The sequence below is a fragment of the Oryzias latipes genome, chromosome 15 (assembly GCF_053564925.1).
Source record: "Oryzias latipes strain Hd-rR chromosome 15, Olatipes_Hd-rR_3.1".
NCBI classification, from domain to species: Eukaryota; Metazoa; Chordata; class Actinopteri; order Beloniformes; family Adrianichthyidae; genus Oryzias; species Oryzias latipes.
The window spans coordinates 29,525,119-29,539,919 of record NC_136251.1 but is presented as its reverse complement, the minus strand read 5'-3'; the positions used below and the strand labels follow the sequence as shown (position 1 = coordinate 29,539,919).

Genomic DNA, 14,801 nt, shown 5'->3' with positions numbered 1-14,801 from the left:
CTCATTTTCCTCCTGATTCTGTCACCCCAGTGTGCCTGGTCAGCCCTCAGAGCCCCAGAAGATGGGCAAGACATGGCTAATAGTTTGTCTCAAAGACATAAGACACCGAGATGGTAAAATGGGCTGCTGGTTTCAGATATATTTCCCAACTTTACCCTAATACACCCTTTTTTATTTACTTTGTATTTAGTAGAATTTATGAATCACAATTAATATTATTTTTATTTCAATGAGGTGTAGTTGCGGCAGCAGTAGTATTTGGCTCATAGGAGATTGTTCCACTTCACAACTGCCCTCACAGGTGGATGGGGGTAAAAAAAAATAAAAAAAGGCAAACCTGTACACTGCACATAGGTGGCCCACATGAAATATTAAGGTGGTAGATCACTTGGTGAACACGCAGGGAGAACATTTTCCTCTACGGGCATGCTGTAGGTGACGGGTCGTAGTGAACACTTAAACAACACGTAAGGGTGTCCTACAGGTTTTTTCAACGCCCCCCAAACCCTGCGAACTGCACAGGGAGCCCGCTAGTGTTGTTCACGTGATAATTAGACAATCAGATCATAGTTGTTGTGGACATCCTACGAACACTTACGTCTCACGTGCACACGCGTAATCAGTCAGTAAGGGGTCAGTATTCGCACCTTACTAACCACTAGAGTGGTAGTAGGGACAATGTACGACAGCATCACCTGTATGTCATAATCGCGTGCAGCTGACATTATTTTCACGAATACTTCACGATACACTAACGACCTGCTCAGCAATGATGCATTCCATTCTCATGACGTCCCTTCAGGTGGCCGTATGAGCCTCTAAAGAACTGCAAGACGCACTTGAGCTCACCTTAAGATGCTCCTCTCTACGACCCTCCACCGACCTGGAACACCAAAAAAATGCACTTGACTAAGGCTTAAGATTTAAAAAAAAAAAAAACGGTTCTTTTTCTTTAACAATTGAAGCATTTCTTTGCATTTCAGTGTGTCTCATCACCTCTAGTCGGGTTTTGTTAGCACGCTTATCTGATGGTTGCGGTCGCCCATCAGTTGTTCAGAGGTCAGTGATCTGTCATTGGATACTCCTGCTGCTCCTGCTCCCACAGCACATAAACAGATTCAGGAAAAAAAAAAGAACTCCAGTGTTAGAAGACTGAACCCGAAGACTTCCACCTGCATATTAACTCTGTATAATTCTGGGATTTATTGACTTTAATGTACTTTGATTTTGTGATTTATGGAACAAAGAGGCGCATCGTATGATGTGTTATTATGGAAAAACTAAAGTTTCCATTCATTCCCCTACTCGCCTGCATGTCAGACATCAGGAATTTCAGTGTCTTAGAATAAAACATGCCTGGAATGAGATCTTTTGTAGGTGGAAACACATAACAGCATTGGTTTAGAATGAGCAGAACGCATGATTAAACATCATTACCAAAATTCTATGAATTCAGAATGAATGCTATTAAGACGTTTTTCATGAAAAAAGGGAAATAAGTGTGGAGACCTTAAAACAAAGCGCTGAGATTCTATTGGAAAGAAGCAGAAGCCGGTAATTGCTCGGTCATGTTTCAAAAGCTGCAATTACGAACTATCGCAAAAGACTTTTCCAAAGCTACCCCGACCGTCCCCGGTTTAATTTAGACCGGGCCACGTATCTTTCAACTGTGCTCTCTCACTGCTATGCGGAATAAAGTGTCCAATTTGAGCTTGGATCGACGTCTGACCCTTCTCTGTGTTTTCTGGGCTTCGGAGGTCATTTTGAGTCCAGCTGCAAAGGAGACGTTGTTTAATTCATCGTCTCTCAAACGTCTTTTCCCACAAGTAATGACTCCATTAGCATTTTTGGCAGAGCTGTTGAAACTACCAAGAAATGGCAGAGATTACCAAAAAAAAAGTCATAATAAGGATACTAAATAATGAACATCTTTAATAAGAAAAACAGGTCTAAAGTGTCACGTTAAGAGGAATAAACTCAGAAGGGTCACGTCAGCACTTCTAAACATGAACAAAACTTCAACAATGGATTCATGCGCTCTAAGATGTTTGGCTATTGGTCGTAAAGTGTGGGATAAATAACTGCTGGTGTAAACAACTGATTGTTCAAATTGAAATTTATCAATATAATTTTATTAAAATGGTTTAGATTTTGTATTTTCTTTATTTATTCAATTTGTTTCTTATTTTATGTTATTTTTCTTGTTTTTCCGATTTGTTAAATTATTTTATTAAAATATAGTTTTATATTTGGATTTTTTTGTTCCCTAATCTCTGCTTTAAAGTCACATTTGGATGTGAACCCACTGCTAAGATGTCAACCTAAAAGTCATAATTATGTTTATTCAAATACAAATAAGGTAAATAAAATATTTTTTACGTGTAAAACATTAGAGCATCAATGTAGAGACTGGTTCATTCGGTTGCATATGCGGCAGTATTTCATTTTGCTAGATTACTCTGCAGAACAGATGGTCCCCGACCTGCAAGACACTTTGAAGTTAGATGTTGTTTGGTGTCTGCTAATGGCATCTAAATTAATCATCAGTTCTAAAATCCACTATGGCCCCTTTATGTTTCACATACGGGTGGATTGCACCTCCCCCCCGCCTGAAAAATTACTCTTAAAAATGTCAAATGTGTCCCTCTCAGTTCATGGAGTTTTACTGCTTTTCGTGTCGTTTAAAATAAGATTTTACAGGACGATAGAAAAGTGATATTATATTTCCAACGGTATTAAATCTCAGTGATAACATAAAAATCTCATTTATACTGGAACTGCCATTGAAACTGGAATTAATGCAGCACAAAAACACACTTGAAGTTGTGCAGGATGACGTTTATTTATCAAAAAAATAGGCTTATTAAAAGAACATGATGCACACAATGTGAAATAAGTTATTAAGATATATTCAGCTGCGAGCGCTCTGCCTAAATAATGCTTGCTGCGAAGCCCTCAGTATTTTTCCTTTCACGCATACAGCTTCTTTTATGTTCTCAGTTGAGCTCCCTGTGCAAAATACGGATTTGAAAATGAAAAGATAAGAAGTAAAATACAGTTTTAGTAGGGATCTTTAGGGAAACAAAATGAAAAAAAAAAAATAAAAACGAGGAAAAGCTCAGAAATCACAAGCTGCAATGCCCACAGTGTCCCTTGTTTAGTGATCAACAACAGCGCCACTCAAAGCGTTCCCCCAGAAACTTTATTCCATTTCCGTTCACTTTTATTGTGTTATTGATTGAATATTATGAGAGCAATATCTCTGGCAGACTTCATGTGCGGTCTTTGTGAAAGATGAGATTCTGGCTTTAAACCCACCTGTTTAGCCTCAAGTCAGAGTGTGAGGCGCGGGTGTGTGCGTTCGCCAGCATGTGTACATTTCTCTATGTGTTAGCAGACATTTGGAGCAGGCCTGAGTGTGAAATTGACCTCCGCCACGGGATTCTTTCCCCCCGGGGAGTTGGCCCACCCACACATCAGCCAATATCAGTCTGTGCGTTCAGTTGACAACAGAATTAGCTGTTTTTATGTCGGTTTCTGACTCAACACTTTACCTTCAGTTTGCCTTTTTGTAACTGGATGAGTGGCTGTTCTTTGCATTTACATCTACAGTTTTCATTTTCTACTGCTGTGCAGCTCTCAACAGCTCTTCAGATGGCGTCATAAGAGGAGAAACGACCAACCATTAGTTTGTCCTTTTAGCCCGTTTACTTTATTTCAGATCAAAATATTGGCTTTGTGTGGAGCAGACGTTTGTTCAGACTCTTTAAAGGAAAACATTTATTGAACACTTTCTATATTCTTTTACTGGTTACAGTAAAATAATTGTCCAACTGAAAAATGGACTTGAACAGATCACACTCAGGATGCTGAGTCATTCTACAGGTCTGCATAAAAATGGTTGAATAGCTACTTTTCTGCATTGACAAATGAAATTTTAATTGGTTTAATCTAATGAGTTCTGCATCATGACCGAATGGTTTTAATGTGTCTGCTTTTAAGAAGATTCCAGGAATTACTCCGTTTTTTAGTTAAAATTTTTATTGCTTGGAAAAAAAGAGTTCCTGCAATTTTAAATACGACAAAAATGCACAGTTACAGCCTCGTAACACACTGATAATGCAGGTCCAGATGAGTCTTTTCAATTACATTTTTTACACAACATTGATCCTCTAAATTCCCATTGTACTGATTGTCAGTTTTTTAATGGTTTAAATGAAATGTGTGCTTGTAAAGTCATCATACTGAGTTACATGAGATATTTTACTATATTAACCTTTTTTACAGATTTATATCTTATCTTATCTTTTAAAGACTTACTTCAATAAAATTGGTGTTTTTGGTATTTTTAACATGGTCTTGTAGCATTTTTCTCATAATGGACTACATGTATAAAATAGTTAAAGATTAAAACTATGTTTCTGAGTATTTCTTTATTCAAATCATGTTGGATCAGGAGCAGATCCAAACCGAATGTTTGAAAATGCTGCCATTAGCAGGTCAAAGTCTCCCTTTCTTTCAATGCCATATCCCCTAAGTCAGCGGTCTCCTTCCCCCGGGCCGCGGACCGGTACCAGTTTGGTACCGGGCCACACAGAAAGAATAAATAACTTACATTACTTCCGTTTAATTTATTTTGGAATCTGAAAGATGTTTTATTTTTGAAAAGTTGCCCCATTCTCTGTTCCATCTGCCTATGTCAGTCTTGACGCAGCCCAATTCGCTCTTCTCGGTCATGTGATTGGTTACCGCTAAAATAAAATCCAGGAACTAGCAAAATGAGTAAAAAACAAACATCTTTGGAAAGTTTCTTTGCCAAAGGGGAAAACGCCCTGCCAGGAGACAGAAGAGGAGCCTTCCACCTCCAAAAAAAGAAAGCCATATTTAATGGACAGTACTTCTTTTTTGCACCATGAGTGTGGGAAGGGGAGAGGAGGATGACACCTGAGTGATGTGCAAAGTTGTGCGTGTCAAAGTAAAAGCTTGGATTTGTCTTGTCACGACTCTGTTCCTCCTTCAGCGTAGCGGTTAAAATAGTCCTCCGCCTACTTCTTAAAGACCGGACCGTGAAAACTTCGTGTGACGTGATACCGGTCCGTGGCGCTAAAAAGTAGGGATGGGTACCGAGCCCCGGTATTGAACCAGCCCCGGGGGCCACATTCTTCAAGACCGCAGTATCGTTAAGATCTGACCTGAACGGTTCTGCTATCGGTACTGGAGAAGTTACTTTTTCTTTTTTTTTCTTTTTTTGTGTCCCACAAGCGTTTTCTGCCATATATAACTCACCAAGTCAGTCAATTTTCCGTTAATTAATGATGATATTAATTTCGGTATTCTCGTTGAAGCGGAGAGCTCTGTCTGTTTGTGTACACGGGGGGGCGGGGCTGTTGTTCAGACAGCACGCGCCGCGCGCGCACAAACACAAGACAACGCAGCGCACACACAGTCAGTGGCGATCTCGTAGGGGACACGTGAGCGCCCTAGACTAAGAACAAAATTGAATGTGTGGTTAAATGACTCAAATGACAGCCTGTACCATTGACTGTAAGGAGAACGACTCTGATTGACCCCTCCTCCCTGGCATTCCGAACAGGAAGTACCTGCTGCCTTCAAGAAGCCAAAATAACAGACTTCCATAAAGAAACAGAGCTACTACTTATATTTTCAGAATAATCATTCTACCTTTTCGACATCCTTTTAAACTTAATCCTCATTTTTGTTAATAATATTTTTTCTGTACTCCAAGTTACAAACTGACCAATCGGATGCCTCAATAAAAAATGGGTGGAGTCTTCCGGCCACACATCCAACGTTCCAAACGTTTGACAGATTTGTTGAAGCCCACTTTCTAGTGGTAGGGGAATGGACTCACATCTGATTGGCCAAGGTGGTTGCCATTGAAATGTTGACTCAGACTGACTTGGACCAATAACAGCTTAATGACGAGGTCTGGGCCCAATGTGGCGGCAGGAGACATTATATGGGCTATAAAATGAATTGACTGCATTTAATAAGATACATAAACAATCTTGGAGAATTCAAAGCCAGCAAGTAGACTGACTGCTGTCGAAAAATATATAAAATAAAAATACACTGATTTAGAGTCAAACATGGTTTTATTTTATTTTGAAAAACCTAACCACCATATAACCTTCATCATAGATTTTTATTTTTTTTTGCAGATAATCCCAACTTTTGGCAATTAACGTATCTCACCTGACGGGATAAATGTGGCGATATCTGTTGATAAATGATTCCCATGAATGGTCTCTTGCAGTTTTTACAGACAGGGGCTCGAATCGGTTCCCCGATACGATTTTGTGCACAGTAAGGACTGGACCCATAAAATGTTGATGTTTAAAGAGGCGGATTACCCATGGAGGTATTTCTGTGTAGATCTCTCCTCCATGAGAAGCCATTAGCCTCTGGGGGCAGTGACGAGGTCTGCCCATTATTCAGGGACAAGGTGGTGGAAATGGAGAGGGATAAGACACAATGTGCTCAGGGCCAAGCTGCTCGCTCCTCTGACCCGCTTCTCAAATGGCTTTTCCACACTCTCATAAAAGCCATTGCGCTGCATTTTAAAGAATAATAGATTCGCTGCCTCCTCCCCGAGAAACTATTTTAGCTTTGTAATTCTTTGGCACAGGGGCATTTCTTTGAAGGTGACTTCACAGCAAGTTTTCTTTTTACACCTACAAACGCCTGTAACCGAAATCAAATGCTCCCTTAAACAAGGGCAGCATGAGCATTGCTGCTTTTGTCACCGCAACAAGTGATGGAAATTAGCCTGTGGAGAAGCCGAATTGCTTCAATGTCTTTGAAACACAGACGTGTAAGTGGCGTGTCGAGGGATTGTGCTCCCGTGTGATGCTTACATCGCGTTTAGACATCATTTTCTTTTCAGTCTGTTGGGCGTCTTGACGGGTTTCATTTACGTGTCGTGGGAGAAGCTGATTGAGACGGGCGTTTGCCGCTAAGTTCTGGACATTAGCCAGAATTTGTCTAGTTGTTTCTGGATAATCTTAAATTAGATAGAAAGGTTTCAGTGAACAGCAATTGAACTTTTGCATTTCAGCCAAATTATTATATTGCAGCTTTAAAAGCCTTAAATCACGTAAAACAGTTGTCCCCAACGCCCGGGCCACGAACCGGTACCGGACCGTAGAACAATTAAAACCGGGCTGCAGAGAAATATAACATGCCCTACAATTTGTTCTGTTTTATTTATAGTCAGATTGTTAAAGAAAATGTTGTTTTGGAAAACTTTTATTTGGACGCTCGGTCACATGTTGGATATCCATCCACGGCTGCACCGACCACCGAAGCTGGCAAAGTTAGCGGGAAACAACAGATTTAGAAAGTTTCTTTATTCAGAAAAGATCCAGAGAGGAAACAGATGAAGAGCCTTCCAATTAAAAAAAAAAAAAAAAAAAAAAAACTACATTTAACCGACAAAAAACAGGAGTCTTTACTCCATACATGAATTTATTATGACGGTTGGTCCCACAGACCATAATAATAATGGAGAATATTCAGCAACCAGCAGTCTAATGATGCGATGCTGCTGCTAATAAAGTTGTTGTTTCACGTTTATGATGATATTTAGAAAATACTAATTTTAGACAGTTTTTTTTGTCCTGAGAAGGTTGAGACCAATCGTCTAAAACATACCACATGCACATGAACAGCCATATCCAGTGTCTGATAAACCCTATTCTGCAGGTTTTTTATTTTCTTTCATTAGGAAATGCAGAAAAAACAAAATTGTCGTAGTTTTTCTGTAATGCAAACAAAACTCCGGGATTCGTCTTTCCACGAGTTCACAGGTCATCCCTGCATCCGTGATGACGTTTTTCCGTTGGGTTTGTGTGATGTTGGTTACACATTTTTCAGATTTACAACAGTTTTCTCAACAAATAAACATGTTGAAGCCTCTTAATTTATTTTTAATTACGTTCATTAAAACAGCAGCTGTTGATGTGAACTGGTTGGATTTGTTGAACACTTCTTGACCATTAGATTTCTCAAAAAACTAAAAACACAGTTCAGCGGCAGATAAGCTTAGACAAATGTCACCTGCTTTTAGCCATTTTCCCCCAGTCTAAGTAGCACACTGTGTTGATAAAGGAAAACACACCACTCTTGTCTTCCCATTGGATGCCAGGGGACTCTGAAATTGCTCTTATTAATCAGAGCCGTGATAATGAGCAGTGAATAATAACCATGGTTGAGGGCCCGCTGAATGCAATGAGACGGAAAGAAGAAAACTTCCCCTCGAGAGATGTTTGTTTGAGATTTGAAGATTTGAATGTTTCTGTTGTCGTCCCAAGAGATGCAGTGTGGGTATTTCTGCCGCTGACCTTATCCCTCACCAGCTGCCGTCCCTCCCTTTGCGCCTCTGCTGCATGGAAAAAGGGTTTTTCAACAAAACGTTCCTGTTGCAATTGGCTAGCAAAGCAAGGCTGAGAGTGGATTTGAATTCATTTAAATCCAAAATACCATAAATCTACTTTACACCAATAGATTTGAGGCGTTTGGAAACACATCTATTATTATACGGCTTAAATGTTTATTAAGACCTGTTGCTCACAGCATGCCTGTAGAAAAACAAAAAGGGGAATCAACATTTTCCCTGATTTCACCTTGATATTCAGTGCCCCACACTAGGGTTCCCAATTTTTTGCCCATCCCGTATCCACCCATAGGGGCAGTTTTGACTAAGGCTTTAGGAGTAAATTCTGTCTTCATCTTCACACGAAACACAAAGAAAAGCCAGATCACACAATTAAGACTTCTGGTTTTTATTTATGCCCCAGATTCGTGTGTGAGATGAATTTGAGTCAACATCACAGCTTCCTCCTCAGAAAAAAATAAATATATAACTCCAAATATATAACTCCAATATGGAGACATTGTGTATAATCTCAATGCTAAACTGTCCAATGTTTTCAGTAAAGACTTGAGTCCCGTCTGTTTTTACATTACTGACATAAATGACTCAGCCTTTGTTGAGCCAGCCTCTTATCAAATCCGTTCTTCCACTTTCCTGGAATTGTTGCTGTGATCGTTTTTCCGAACAGTTACAGCAGTGATCATTGACAACTTCTTTCTTCAGGTGTAGCATTCCGTTTTCAGCGCTAGCTTAAGTCATTAAACAAACGGGACTTTTTTCTCCTGCTGATTTTGTCGGCCGTGTCTTTTTGGCAGGTGTGCGATTGTTTTTCTGTAGCTTTTTGGTTCAAACGTTTCCAGCTATTCTTTTGTTTTAGCTTGTCGTGTTTTGAATGCACCCAGACGTGCTGAAATGTTTTATTATGCTAAGCTTTTGCAGCTTATGATTTTGTCTTTTACAGTATTATTCAGGCAGGTTTAGGTACGTTTTTTTCACAAGTTTCCAGTTTCTTTTTCATGATGTTTTTAACCTTCACTTTTGTTTGAAGGTTTTGCATCATAAATGCCTGTTTTTCAGTTTTATTTTCACTATTATTAGCTAGTTTTGGGAGCTCATTAGGATCTGAAAATTGTGTGATTGTTGGGATCATTTTAGCCCTCTTCCTGTCTGGTGACGGCTGCTATGGGCGCCGGTGTAGTTTGCTCTGTCGCAGTAGACTCCTAATAAATTCAGTTCATTCACCATGTGCAGTTCTGTCTTTTTCATTGCTGCCTGTTTGTTTTTTGATGGCTTATGATTAAATTTAGTTGGATTTTGCTGCTCCTTCACCTTCTCTGAGCCAGAGCCAGACAGGGTGTGAAAGCTTCTTAGATGCAGGTTGTGATTGATGAGATTTTGATTGGAATTGCGAATGAGACACTTTCATTACTGGCTGTCGAAGTGCATCCTGATAGGAGCCATAAAGTCTGTGAAAGTCTGCAGTTTTGTGTGTGTGTGGATCTCACACTTGTGAGAACACCATCACTTAATGATGAGACCCACTTAATAACGTCTCACATTATGCTTTCCCCCAAACCTTGAGTGCTCAGAGGTTGGAAAGAAAAGCCCCAAATGTTGAAATAAATAGGTGACCTTGTGACCCACTTCTGACGGGTTTTTCTTTTTACTCATTTTCATTTCGTAGTGTGCTTCACCTTGGGTCAGAGTGGTGGCGTTTCAGAAAGATGTAATGTATTTGGTTTTTTGCTGCTTAGCTTTTACACAGGTGTGGTTCCAACAGCTTGCTTAACTGACGGTGTCATCATATCTATGCCACCATGTGGTGCTGAAAAAGACAGAGCTGGACATTGTCGTCCTTCATGTTGTCGGTGAAAAGAACCACAACATGCTTTGAACCGTTCAAACATTGAGTCCTTTGTGCACCTTCACTGTTGAATAATTACCACAAGAATGTTTCATTTAATAAGAAAACGTGTAAATGCTGGGTCATAACTATAGTAACTCCTAATGCTGTTCTGAACCGTCATTTAAGGAACTTCCACATGTCTCACTGGGGTTAATGCAGACCCTAAGGGTCCAGCTTGAGCTTCATGGAAAGTAGGCACGCGTTTGTAGAGTTTAGCCCATAGAGGAGGTTGGGACGTTGGTGTGCGACGGCGTTTCTTGCTTTAATGCTTAAAGGTGCGTTCAAGTGACCACTTCCAATCAGAAGTCTATGTAAATGCACAAATATGCACGTTGCAGGCTTCTGCTGTCAAAACTCTCGCGTTCGTTTTCAGATAGTTTTTCAGTTTTTTAGGCTCTATGTAGAAAATGCATTGGAGACCAGTGACCAGCGTTCCTGGTGGTCACTGCATGCGCATACGAGCAGTGTTTGATTTTCAACCTGGCGATGACCACGTCGTCGATCTGCTTATGGTCATCAAGTCATTGTGATCGTTGAGGTCCCGCCGCTGTATCACTTCCTTCAACACATCCAGTATCTGCCAGCGCTGGATCCTCATGGCTCTCACTTCCTCCACTAGGAAATCAACCGTTTTTATGGTGTGGCGTGGCGCTGGCGTGCTGATGTCGTCAGGGTCATGATGACCACAAGAAATGCGTACACTGCAAACGTGGGTTGTAAAGCATGCTGCCACCTGTTGGGCAGAAGAATAATAATTTCATAGCAACTGTTTGAAAAGAAAATTTTTAAACTTTTTACGCTTTTTTGGTCATCTAGATTTGATTCTCTTTTTGCTTCATGTCTTGTCTTTGTGTTGACTGAAATAACTTGGAAACAGCAGTTTCTATAGAAAACGGAGCATCTGCAGACGTTCTGCTCTTCTACCACTGATGATCAGCAGCGGCTGCCTTCAACCGACACCGTCTCAAATCTTTTAAAAAAAAAACATTCATTTCATTGTCAGTTTGGCCCATTGGAGTATTTTTCTTTTCTTTCTTTCTTTGTCTTCAAATGACAAAAAAAAGGTAAATATTTTAAATAACATATTATGTAAGGTTATATTTAGATGAACCTCAGCTATGCATTCATGTTGAAAAATCAATGTTAGGCTGTAAAAAGTCAAATATTCATTAGATACCAATGCATTATATTAATTATATAATGCATTAGTTATTCTGTGCCTGGTCTATTAAATGGAAATTTGGGAAAACACGAAAGAAAACAAAAAAATTTATTTTTTATTTTACAAAAGCATCAGTAGGAATAATTAGAAGAATTAACTCTATAGGGACCCATCTAGTTCAATAGCTTTTAAATCTAACATTAACATTCCCAGTTAATAGTATTTTAAAATGGATGTTTAAAGTGCATCATTAGTGTTTAAAAAATGTTTAATACAAAATATCTATGGAATGATCTTCAACCACAAATAAAAAAGGATAAGTCTAATAACATATTTAAAAAAAGATAAATAATTTAACTATTTGACGTCTGAATTTATTCCCAAATAGTTTTTGCTTTCATGCTAAATTAAGAGGCTTAAAGCATATTTGTATCGACGGGCAACAAAGGGTTAAAAATGTCCTGAAATATGAACAATAATAGATGTTGGTTACTTTATCTATAGTTTCTAGTTATATTATGTGTTGGAAGTAAGGAATCCATGTTTGTTGGAAACAGGCTTTCTTTATGAAGTACAAGAGGCCGAAATAAAAGGTGTTTGCTCTCTTCTATTTTTAAAAACGTGTTGTTTTTGTTTTGTGAGATTGAAATAAATTAAATAAATATTTTAAAAGTTTCTAATTCAAGAGAGTGTGATGGAAATAAAGTAGGAATCCATATCGACACAGGAAAATCTGTTTCTTTCATAAAGGGTCAACGTTTTTCAAAGCTCCATATTAGAATAGAAAACCCCTTTTCTCAGCCTGTATTAAGTCTTTGTGGAGAGCCAGGCGCCTTTTGAAACTCATTTGGACTCAAGTATGTAATTAATTTAAGCTATGACACAAAACTTCCTTGATATGCTTATTTGGTTTATTTAAGGCTTTTATTATGCCTCCTGCTGTGATCAATTAGGTCGCCAAGACAAGTTTTACAAGCTGTTCTGGCTTCATAATCACCACAACGGGAAACTCTGCATCTGCTCGCTCATCTATTCTCAGGCCAGCTTCCTGTTCGTCGTGACATAAATGCAACCTGGGAAAGCTATTGATTGTTTTCCACCTTTTTAATAGTAGCAGCTCCAGATTTATTTGCTAAATAGCAGTCATCATTCCCTTATACCGAGGAAGCGTGACAGGCTATTTTGCTTCTGGCAGTGTCACATTGTCGCATTATTTTGCGTTTTGTTCGGGTCACCTTGGCGCCGCCTGCAGCGGCTGAGATTACAGCAATGTTTATCAGCTGAAGATGTTGCTTCAACAGAAACAAACTACATCAGGATTATTGCTCAATTAGTGAGAACCAACTCATTTTTCAACTTTTGCCTGTGGTTCTTCCCTTTGATCAAGTCAAAAACAGAACAGGTGTTTGGGTTTGTAAAGGCAGTTTTATGAAGCCCCCACCCCTGGATTTTTTCATAAAAGAGCAGGAACAAAGAAAATCCTGTCCGGTTCTGCCCTGAAAACTGTCCTTAAACACATTAAAATTGGGTCACAGTGCTTCTTTTAAATCCACAACAGCATTTATGTATTTATTTATTCAAAACATAACCCTAGTAGCCTAAAGCTATCTCTGCAGAAAGGCGTCTTTTCCGCTGGAGCAGCCATTTTTTTCAGGCAGTGGATACACAATATTAATTGTTTCATCCATCTTGCAAAGCAGAAGCAATCAGTTAGTCAGACACATGTTCATTCATATGTTAATTTGGTTCATCTTCATACAGACATAGCCAGGAGAGTGACAAAGAAAGCTGTAAAACTCTGAATATTTGCATGTTATTAGACAATACAGTTCATTTGTTTACAGCATAAAAACATTTTTGGGTATAATGCACAGCAGCGCAGCTGACTTCAAAAGGAAGCGTTGCATATTTATTAAAAAGAGAACTTCTTGATCACACTATGTCATAAAATACGCACAGTAATGTTTTAAATAGGATAAAACACAGACTTAAGTTTCTTTAGAAATGTAAAAAAGTGGGGAAAAAACAGCTACTCTGTCTTCTTTCTGGTCTCTAATTCATCTTTTAATTAAATTACCAAAAATAAAGAAAAAACTCGATTTATGCTTAAAAAGTGAATGCAATGCATTGTGGTCTATATTCACCAGTCTAGTGATTATTGATGGAAAGAGAGACTTCTGGGAATTTTTTAGGGTGCATGATTTTGGAATTGTAGACATGGACAGCACTATAAAATAGCGAGCTGTGGGGGTCCGGTGCGCGTGAGGGTGGTTTCTCCTGGGGGGGGGGCTGTAAATAGTTGTGGCCATACCATTTGTTAGTGTGCTGATTTGTGTGCATGTGAGAACTAAGTCGGCTTATTTACTTACGACACACTTATGTCATGACTCTGTATTATTGACTGCCCCCCCATATCACCCATTTCTTACATCCCACCCGTCCGGTCCAACAAGGAATGCATGTAAATATAATTAGTATAAATAAAGCTTAGCCTCAAGTACAGAAGGGGTTTATACACATATACTCCATCTGTCTGGAGATCCATAAACCCCTTTTGTAACAGTAAAATCTGTCCAACACAAGAGTTCTTCAGCTCTGATCTGCTTGTCCAGCTGTTGGACAGGTCGGGGGGGGGGACTATATAGTGCCCTATATGGGGCTCTATATAGTGAGTAGTGAAGGAATTCGGACGAAGCCTTGAACTTCTGCCACTCTACAGAAACTGTGATAGAAAGTGACACAGGTTTTGCCTAAAACCAGCAAAGACCACTGGCAGCATTTTGAAAGTTGATCAAAAGATGATCGGGGGGGGGGCTTAACTTTGATTATAGATTAGGTCACTCTGTCTTGTGACCGTTTAGCACGAATCCGCCTAGAAAGTTGATTCAATGCTGCACAAACCGAATAAAACAGTTTTTATTTTTTCAGTCTCTTTTGTCCTTTGGAAATGTGAGAACCTGGCATCGGCGAATGTTTTTTCCCTCCGAATACAGGTGTGTTCGGGGGGGGGTCTTTGTGAAAAGCTGCAGCGTACCACCTGCGTTTCAGCCTGCAAAGCACAGACAGCTCCCCAGTAGCTGTTACAGCCGATTCTGCCTCCCGCTCTGCAAAATTATTGCACATTTCTTCAGCTGTCACTTTAGTGACATGGTATAAGGTAATCTGTTTGTGAATGCACAATTCTCTGGTGTCATGTGAATAAAAATGGCTGCATTTTTCCTTTCTCACCTCTCTGTAATCAGTTTTATGTCTCTCGGTGTGCTTCTTGCACTGCTGAGGTGATAAAAACCCCAGTTGTTTTCTCTGAAGTCTGTCTTCCATTTTGTGAGCAGCTCATT

The 14,801-nt window shown here is 39.4% G+C and overlaps 1 protein-coding gene across 4 annotated transcripts in view; it reads left to right on the top strand.

Moving 5' to 3' along the window:
- macrod2 (mono-ADP ribosylhydrolase 2) overlaps positions 1-14,801 on the top strand; it is a 427,772-nt gene that overhangs the window by 163,208 nt on the left and 249,763 nt on the right. The window lies entirely within an intron of this gene.